The 10445-nt window shown below is 39.1% G+C and overlaps 1 protein-coding gene across 1 annotated transcript in view; it reads right to left on the bottom strand.

The window, feature by feature from the left end:
- Positions 1-3020: 3020 nt before the first annotated feature.
- c1qtnf1 (C1q and TNF related 1) overlaps positions 3021-10445 on the bottom strand; it is a gene marked incomplete at its 3' end in the record, with an annotated part of 44261 nt that continues 36836 nt past the window's right edge. Inside the window, 3 exon segments of the mRNA NM_001017875.3 lie at positions 3021-3081; positions 6689-6705; positions 8709-8723.

Raw genomic sequence — 10445 nt, forward strand, 5'->3', positions numbered from 1 at the left:
TTAACTTAATTTACTAATTTACATACAAATTTAAGTGGATTGAACATAGTCATTCATTCATTTATTTTATTTTCGGCTTAGTCCCTTTATTAATTTGGGATCGCCACAGCGGAATGAACAGGTAATTCATCCAGCATGTTTTTACACAACGGATGCCCTTCCATCTGCAACTCATTCACACACTTACTGTACACTACGGACAATTTAGCTTACCCAATTCACCTGAACTACATCTTTGGACTTGTGGGGGAAACCGGAGCACCTGAAGGAAACCCACGCGAATTCGGGGAGAACATGCAAACTGCACACAGAAATGCCAACTGACCCAGGTGAGGCTCAATCCAGCGACCTTCTTGCTGTGAGGCAACAGCACTACCTACTGCGCCACCGCGTCACCCCATAAACAATTAAGTTATCTAAAAAATGCTCAAGATATGTGTTGTTTCAGCTGTCATTTACAATATAGGCTCAATCTGAATACGTAGCCCTATATACATTTTTGGAGATTGCGATTTATGTAGCCTGAGGAACATATGGCTGCATTTCATCTTTAAAAAATGAATACTACAGGTGGGTGGGTGGGTCAATCGGTGCTTTTGAAAACACTATCGGTTGGGTTTAGAAAAGGAGGAGGGTGGGTCAGTCAATCAGTCAGTCAGTCAGTCATATGACAGCAGCCTCTGGTGGATTAACGAAAGCAAAATCTGCAAAAAAATAAGTACCCCCTGGGATGTATTTGGCACTCTCCAGAAATGTATATATCGGTACGTTTTTAGAATGAGCCTGGATTGAAGTTTCTGCTTCAAATTAAATTCACAAAGTGTTTCATATACCTAAAAACATATTAAATACAAGTATCTACATTATTTTTATAAGATTTATTTTTAAAATTGTAAAGTCTCAAATGTTCATTGTGATACAAAAGAAAATTTAACATAGACCACAAAACCTAATTTTTAGAATTTTTAATTTGAAACTCCTTTCTGGCGAATGGGGAAAAACAGTTGTGATCCTTAAAAGGTACGTTAATATGTCATCAAATGACTTGCTCTAAATATTACAGACAATATTTTTTTAATAAAAAAAACACTAATATGAATGACAATTTGGACAGTGATTTCTGTAAACAATAGTAAAAATGTGCTTCAAAAACAATTCATTTAACAAAACACTAACTAATGTAAATATTTCTTACTTTTGCAGTGTAAAAAATCCACAATCCCCTCATGTCTCAACACAAATAAATTAAGTTAATCATTTTTACAATTTTAAGTTGATTGAACATAAACTATTAAGTTGTCCCAAAAAAATCTTAAGAATTGTGTTGCTTCCGCTCATTTTAAGTAAAATATTTTGCATCTTTTTTTAATGCCTCAGCCACCATTTATTGCACCAACGTCAAAAAGCACAACCAGCACATTATTCAGAGAGTGTCCTTTTGTTTTTTACACAAGCAAAAAAAAAGTCTTACACTGAAAACAACTATTCAGAGATTATTCCTTGGATTTACACATTTTTTTATGTTAAGTGGCTCTAAACAATTTATTTAGGCTGAATTTAAAAAAACAAATTAAGTAGAATTTTATTAATCTTAATTTGTTTGTTTAAATTTAACACAAATAAATTGTTTACAACAGTTTTGCAGACATCATATTTTTCAGTGTATAAAGGTTTAGGATGACATGAAGGTAAGCGATGACAGACTTTTCATTTTTGAGTGAACTATCCCTCGAAGCAGTAAGGACTTGTCTTCTTCCTTGTCAGGGCCTGTAAGTATTAGCTGTGTTTACTGGTGTCTGTGAGGAATAGTCCTGTTTCAGGCAGCTCATCTATCTGAGTCGCACTCAATCTAGCCACAGCTGCTTTATGACACCGTCTATGTAAAATGAAAGCCAGCGATTGTTAGAGCACCAGCCTGGGTTTGTTATGTTATTGTTATTCTCTGTACTGGCCTCTGTCTCTTTCTCACTCACTTTATACTTCCCTTTTTTTTTACCTCTCGCTCTCTTTTGCTCATCTTCTCAGTCAAAGAACGCTTTGTCTGCATGACTGTAACATCATTACCCAGGCCATGAAGTACCAGTCATGTTTAACAGAATCTGAAGTGAATGATGAAAAGACAATAAGACATTAATTGCACAAATTTAGATGTTCGCTGAATAAAATGAATTATAAAAGAAGAATAATATGTTATGTAAAATTATCTCTGCACCTTCTCTCTATCTCTCTCTCTCTTTCTCCTCCATTCGATTTTTTTTTCCAAACGCCTGGAGGTCCATGGAGGGTTTTTCTCTTCCTCGCTGCTGTTTAAAGAGATCACATAAAATAGAGGGAGAGACACAGAGGGAGCTGTAATTATGCTGGAATATTGTAACTATGGTGACGAGCAGCCCAGTGATACCCTTTCTCTTGCTTTATTATGAGAGTTTATCATGACCGGTGTCAAGTTTATATGTTGAAATCACTCAGGCTCAGGAGCTCGATGCTTTTTCTGCCTCAAGTCCTCTGGAAGGGTGGAGGGCAACAGTGTTTGGTGGACTTCTGATCTGAGGAAGCAAATCTCATCGTTTTTTTAGGGTATCTTGACACTTTGGATCTCTTGGTTTGTTTGGTCAAGATCACCAAAGATTAGTTTGCTTAGTGTTCTAGTTTTAGCACCAAATTAAAATATGGCTTTTATGAAATATAAAGTGAAGATTAAAATTTTATCAAAATCTAGTCAGCTTTATTGTCAATTCAACCACATGTAGATGACATATAGAGAACCTAAATTGCAGTACTCTTAGACCCTAGGTGCCTAACATATAATATTAATATAAAAAGTCTAAATTTAAAAAGAAATTACAATTAATTTAGTAATATAATCTAGAAATATAAGAAAAATTTAAATTTGTAAACGACACAATTACACCTAATGAAGTTTAATATTAAACAAATTTCGAGAGGAGCACGTGCTGATGATTGACCCAGCTGACCCACATTAGCTAATCATGATTCTCTAATCAAAGGATTCCAAGTCACTATATATATATATATATATATATATATATATATATATATATATATATATATATATATATATATATATATATCCTCATTTCCTTTTTACAACTACCTTCATCTGGAAGAAACCACCCCCTCCTCCCCTTCTTCCACCTTTATCCAGAATGGGCGGCATGGTGGCCCAGTGACTAGCACTGTTGCTTCGCAGCAAGTATACCAATGGTGTCGGGTACTCGCTGAGCCATCTGGTATTTCTGTGCAGAGTTGCATGATCTCTCCGTGTCCATGTGGGTTTCCCTGGTTTCCTCTCACCGTCCAAATATGCTCTTTTTTTATAGATAAAAATAAGCCTAAATATTTTTTTTCTAATGTCTTACTCTCAGGAAGTTCACCTTAGCATCATCAGTGGTTGATTTTTGAGATCGACCTGAGCTCAATCTCTCCTCACCCTGCAAAAGACGGTGAGCCCTGGGCCCAAGGACAGCATGTCAAACAAGTTATGCATAATGAGCTACGTGAATTCTTGAAAGGGCATATGCCAATGAGGCCTGATGACTTATAAACACTTTTATATGTATTTGTGTTTCTCTGGATCATATATATATTTTATTTTTATTTTTTTTAAGCCAAATATCATTAGAATGTTAAGTAAAGATGTAAATATCGTAATAAATGTAGTAAATTCCCTTCTGTAAAAATATGTATTACTAAGAACTTAATTTGGACAACTTTATAGGCAATTTTCCTCAATAATTTTTATTTATTTATTTATTTATTATTTATTTACTTACAGTAGTGCAGTAGGTAGCACGATCGCCTCACAGCAAGAAGGTTGCTGGTTCGAGCCTCGGCTGGGTCAGTTGGCATTTCTGTGTGGAATTTGCATCTTCTCCCCATGTTCGTGTGGGTTTCCTCTGGGTGGTCTAGTTTTCCTCACAGTCCAAAGACATACGCTAGAGGTGAATTGGGGAGGCTAAATTGTCTGTAGTGTATGAGTGTGAATGAGTGTGAATGGATGTTTCCCAGTGATGGGTTGCAGCTGAAAGGGCATCCACTGTGTAAAACGTATGCTGGATGAAAATAGATTATTCAATCATTAATTTTCCTTTGGCTTAGTTTCTCATTTATTAGGAAGTCGCCACAGCGGAATGAACCGCCAACTATTCCAGCACATGTTTTACACAGTGGGTGACCTTCTAGCTGCAATCCAGTACTGGAAAACACCCATACACGCTCTCATTTACTCATGCACTCATACACAACGGCTAATTTTGTTTACCCAATTCACCTATAGCGTATGTCTTAGAACTGTGGGATAAACCGAAGCACCCAGAGAAAACCTACACAGGGAGAACCCCCCCCCACAGAAATGCCAACTGGCCCAGCTGGGACTTAAACCAGTGACCTGCTGTGAGGCAACAGTGCTAACCACTGAGCCAACATGCATCCCCAAAGACTAAAGATTAAAGCAAAATAAATAAAATAAAAATAATCTGCAAGGTAGCAACAGTTAAAAGCAAACCCAAATCCTGCTGGAAAAAAACATCCCCTAAACCTTGACACCTCCTCCTCACCTCTTAGTGACTTCTTTACATACCTTGAAAGTCTTTCCACAGTTTGACCATGAACATAATGTGTGCCATCGGACCCAAATGAATTAAAGTTGCTTTCTCCACTTTTTACTCCACTTTGGACCATATCTTTGTCCACACAACATGTAAGGTTGTACAAGCCTTTTGATTCTTTCTGAGGTTAGACAACAAGAGTAGGTTTTCATTTCAAGTTCTCTGAAATATTGATGCAATATTCTTGAGAACCAGCTGAAAATATTAAAGCGTTATTTCAGCCTAAAATTCAAATTCTGCTATTAATTACTCACCCTTATATTGTTACATTCATCTGAGATCTATCATCTTCAAAAAACAAATTAGGGTGTTTTAGATGACATCACTTCATCCCTCTATACAGCAATGATCCTGTTATCCAAAAGGAACCAAAAAGTCCAAAAAGGAACCAAAAGCATTGTGCAATCATACCACGTGACTTCAGTGCTTTAACTGGAGTCATACAATACTCCCAGAATACTTTTGTGCACCAAAAAATAATAAAATGGCAGTAACAATAGCAGTGCTACATATTGCTGCATGCAAGTGTTGTATTGCCTATAGTAAACATGCACTCTGACCTGACAAGAAAGACATTGGAAAACAAAGCCTTTTTTTGGCACACAAAAGTGTTCAATTTCAATTCATCTTTATCTTTACTATAGCACTTTTACAATGTAGATTGTGTCAAAGCAGCTGAACAAAGGGGTTCTAGTGTATTGAAACAGCGTCTGTCCAGTTTTCAGAGTAGAAGTTCAGTTCAGTGTGGTTTAATTTTCACTGCTGAAACTCCAAACACTGAAGGCCAAATCCTTAGATGCGCAGCTCCACAAGTCCCAAACCAAGCAAGCCAGTGACGAGTAACAAACTTCACCAATTGACGAAAGTGAAGCAAAAAACCTAGAGAGAAACCAGGCTCAGTTAGGCACAACCATTTCTCCTCTGGCCAAACTTCTTGTGCAGAGAAGCTTCATATGATTCTTGAAGCTTCATATGATTACAGTTGAACCACTGAAGTACATTCACATGGACTGTTTTGATAGTTTTCCTTTTCTCTCTGGGTTCATTTCTGTCTATGGAGGATGAGAGAGCTCTAAAATATATCAATTTGTGTTCCAAAGATGAATGATCTCTCAGGGATTGGAACAGAATGATTAAATACAGAATAGTAATTTTATTTGGATCAACCAAAGCTGATTTAAGGTTGGTTTATACTTCTGTGTCAAGCAATATACTCCGGTGCAGCCTGTGCACCGTCGCATAGTCCTTGCCGTGGCTGACAACGACGAGCACCTCTCAAAAAATGTAAGTACACGCTTCAATGATGTGTAGCACAAGCTCTCTGATTGGTCGGCTTGGTAGTGGTGATGAGTGTCGGTGGCGCAGGTTACCAACGCTGAATGAGCAAGTTTGAGCTACTTATAGTGTTCAGAAAAGAAAAAAAAAACTTGTGAAGAAACTTGACGCATAGAAACAAAAACCCACTGCCTGCTAGTGTTTCAGAAGTGTTATTGCAAAGCAACATTAAAAGCGCGCAGAAGTATGCACAACTACGTGCAAGGCAGGCACTGTGGGTTACGTCAATCACTCGATGCAGAAGTATAAATTAGTCTCGTCATACGTGACGCGTATGTATCGCAAGCTCTGTGATTGGTCAGCTAGGTAGCTGTGATGAGTGTGGGCGGTGCTAAGAGTTGCAAGCCCGATGGAGTGAGTGTTTACAAGTGTCGAGTCCAGTGAAGGAGCTCCAGATGGAAGCTTTTGGGTCACGGCAATCACTTGACGCAGAAGTATAAACCTGCCTTAACCTTTAAGCAGCTCAACTCAGCTATGATAGTAATGAGAAAGGTTTACTGAGCACCAAATTAGCATAGTTGATTTTTTTACTGATTCATGAACATCGAAGAAGTAATGGCATTCATTCATTTATTCATTCATTTGTATTCCTTCGGCTTAGTCCCTTATTTATGAGGGGTCGCCACAGCGGAGTGAAGCGCCAACTATTCCGCCATATGTTTTATGCAGCGGATATCCTTCCAACCACAGCCTAGCACTGTGAAACACCTATACACTCTCACATTCACACACACACACACACTCATGCACTACAGACAATTTTTGTTTTACCCAATTCACCTATATTGCATGTCTTTGGAATGTGGGGGGAAGCCGGAGTACTCGAAGAAAGCCACACGAACACGGGGAGAACAGTCAAATTCTGAAAGTAATGGCAAAGCAGTTGTTTTTCACTTTCTTAGTATAAAGGTCCCAATGTGCTTCAAGTGATATTGAAGATCCCTTAAGTAAATCCAAGAATTTTGTCCTGGTGGCTTTTTGACTTCATGTGCATAGAGATGTGAGGGTTTGTCTAAGCCTGAGACCACTGATAGGGATTTCTGTCTTTAAAGTACACAGAGCAGCTCCAAATCGGTTTGCACCGGTTGTGTTTGACATGAAATAAGAGCCAGGCTCCATTAATTAGCCGGGCACAAGCGGGGCTGCTGGGAAGGGAGGTGAAACTGTCCATCCCAGATCAGCCACACATCTCTTCCCACATCAGTGTGTTTTGATAACAGACTCTCAGAATTACACAGGCTCCTGGTGGACCACCTTCTTCATGCCGTCACAGGCAGCCTTGCTCATTATTCATCCTGCTGGAAAGAGAGAAAAAAAACTAAAGCACAGGCATGAGAAACATTAGCACATAATCACCCTTGTGTCTGCAACAGACATATGAAAGCAGCTCATCTTTACTTTTTTTTTTGCATGAACTTATGAGGCGAGGAAGGGGGCTGGTGATGAAGTGTTTGTCAGAGTGTTTTGCGGGCCCACACAACAAGGCTTCAGGGAGAGATGGTGAAGAAGACACAGTGATAGACCCCCATTTTGACGCTTACCACCCCCTTTTCTCAAACCCTCGTTCCCATGCTCGGCTTGTGGCAGAGAGTCATTTATACATGAGTGATTAGAGGCCTCACATCCAGAGGATATATTCATTTCCTCTAAATGAGCTTTTATTGTCTGACATTCTTTGCGTCGGGGTTAAACATAGCAGCCAGGGGGTGTGTTGGATCACATATGTAGGTGAATCACACACAAATATGGTCATTTTTTACTTCAAATTCAAGTGGGAAAATGGAAATTACATTTTGAATGCGGAAAAGGGAATTGCGTTTACATCATTTTGGATTTTTTTCACAATTATGGCCGGTTTTCATTATTAATCAGTAATTTTGTGATTTGTTTAATTTAAGTGATTTTTTTATTGATTGATTTATTTTGTAATTATCCCTAATTCTCAGTGGTGTTTTTTGGCACACTAATACGTTTTGTTTTAATTACCATAAATTAAAGAAATTATAAATGCTGGAATTACTTCAAATAATTATTATAATTTTTTGCATTTATTTTTAAAAATAAAAATTTTTTGTTCATTAATTGTAACACTTCAGAGAGTTGTTTCAAAGATGGCCGCAGAGTGAAATGACTTGCCTGAGCTTTACTCAGCGGATGCCCTTCCAGCTACAACCCAGTACTGGGAAACACAACCCAGGCTTATTCCGATTACTAACCCCTATACATTTCTGGAGAGAGAAAAATACATCCCAGGAGCTATGTTTTTTGCAATTTTTGTTTTCATGAATCCACCCGAGGCTGCTGTGTATGCTTTTTCAGATTCCAGTTTTCTACCCCCACCATCCCCCTTCACTAAACCCAAACAATAGTGTTTTAAAAAGCAATCCAGATAAAGAAAAGCCCCCTGATTTTTACCACATTTTCAGATATACCACATTCTCACCCTGTTATTTAGTTGTTTAATTTATTTTTTAGCTTCTGTTTTTGTCTTACCTGCTTTCTAGAACTGTTCTTCACCGGACTCAAACCTCTATGTCGTGGTCAACTCTGCGTCAAAAGTCCACTGGACAAACTCCTAACAGTGGAAAAGTCATACATACGGAGGTAAGCGGTCAGCTAGAAAAGAAACGCTGCCATACCGGTACATAGGGTTTGTTTTAAAGATGAAAAGCAGCCTGATGAAATGCAATATTTTTAGAATGAGCCTATGTTGGGGAAACACCCATACTGTACAATCTTGCATTCACACACACACTCATACACGATGGCTCATTTTGGTTTACCAAATTCACCTATTTACCTTAATCTTCACGTTTGAGCGGGTGCAGCCATTTAAATGTTTTTGACTCGAGACTTCCGGTCTCATTAACTTCTATTCATTTTTAGAGTTAAAAACAGCTCGTTCTGCTGCTTGTTGTTGCAAACTAATTTTTTTTAATTTTATTATTCTACTTTTTATGTATAGTAATGAACACATTTGTTTGTAGACCGAGTAGTTTGAGTGTTTTCTGGCGTTTATTATTTCTAGTCATTTCTCCCGTAGGCAACAGAATCGGAAGTTCTAAAACAATCGCAAAAACGTGCAAACTTCCTTGTTGGAGAATAAGGTCAATAGTGCATGTCTTTGGTCTGAGAGGGAAACTGGAGCACCCAAAGGAAACCCACGCAAACATGGGGAGAGCATGCGAACTCCACACAGAAATGCCAACTGGTCCCGCGGGAGTTCTTGCTGTGATGTGACAGTGCTAACCACCGAGCCATCGTGCCGCTAGTTAGTAGTTTATTGCTAAAAGTCTTAGATAATGGTTTGCCAATAGCATGAATTGTACATTAAAATCAAGTGTGACTGAATTAATTTTTTTAAAAGTTACCAGTCAACTGTGAGCAGCACTGTTTTATCTACTTACCAGTGCTGCTTTTTATTGTCATTTGGCACTTGCTGGATGTTAATTTTAGCCCTTGCCTGGACATGTTCCTGACCATATGCAGTCCTTATTGTATAGTCCACAAACACAAACACTGATTATCCAACTCCTGAGCTGTTATATTTTGAGCTAGACTGAATGCAAAACAAATATTCATCAAGCGCCTTTTTCATGCCACACAAACAGCAGATATCAATACTGCACATCGGCCAAAAGTTTGAAACCCAGCTGCTGTACGGTCTAAGAGAGCGCAGGCTTGAGTAATCCACTCAGCATGCTGACTCAGTTGCTCTCTTGTTAATTAATGAAATTGCTTGAACGGTTTCAGGTTGGTGACTCATTGGACTGGTACAGTCATTGATATCTTCCTGTAGAGCGTGGGCGTCAGGCAATGTGCAGAGCCATAGCACAGGATTGAGTGCTGAGCGCATGTGCTCGCATGGCATGTTTATCCACTTCATTATTTAGTGTTAATTAAGTTGGAAGCCTTCACCAGTAAGGCAGAACAGTAGCATCTGCTGCGGGACAGAGAAAAAGAGGGGCGGACGAGCCTCCGAATTTGAGGCGAGGGGGCCTTTTTTCACAACCGAGAGGAACGGAAACGAGCGCCAACACGATAAGTCTTTAGTGGACCAATTAATGAACTATGTAAGGTGGGGAGGGGCCGGTGGGACAGGACAAAGCGCTGGCATCTGGGTGGGAAGCACATTACAAGAGCCTATTCTGCTGTTTGAACACCCATAAAAGGTGCATTAAAAAAAGGGAGGCCCTTTTTAACACTTCCCGGTTGTGTACTAGCCATCCCTCCGCACATGGGCATGACCATAGAGCAAAAAGCCTCCAATAAAGGTTTAATGGTCCTATAGTCACAGGACGGTCGCCTCGTGCTCCCCAAAGTCCCTGGACTCTAATCGCGCGCAATTAAAAGAGAATCGTGCGGGCAGGAAAACCGGCCAAATGCACCTTGGAGAGATCTTGTCAAGAGACAGAGGGGACCTCTAATGGCTTTTTAATGTAAATATTTGTTGACTTCAGCAACAGGGCTGTGGTATGTTAA

Source organism: Danio rerio, chromosome 12, assembly GCF_052040795.2.
Source record: "Danio rerio strain M-AB ecotype USA chromosome 12, GRCz13ab, whole genome shotgun sequence".
Classification (NCBI taxonomy): domain Eukaryota; kingdom Metazoa; phylum Chordata; class Actinopteri; order Cypriniformes; family Danionidae; genus Danio; species Danio rerio.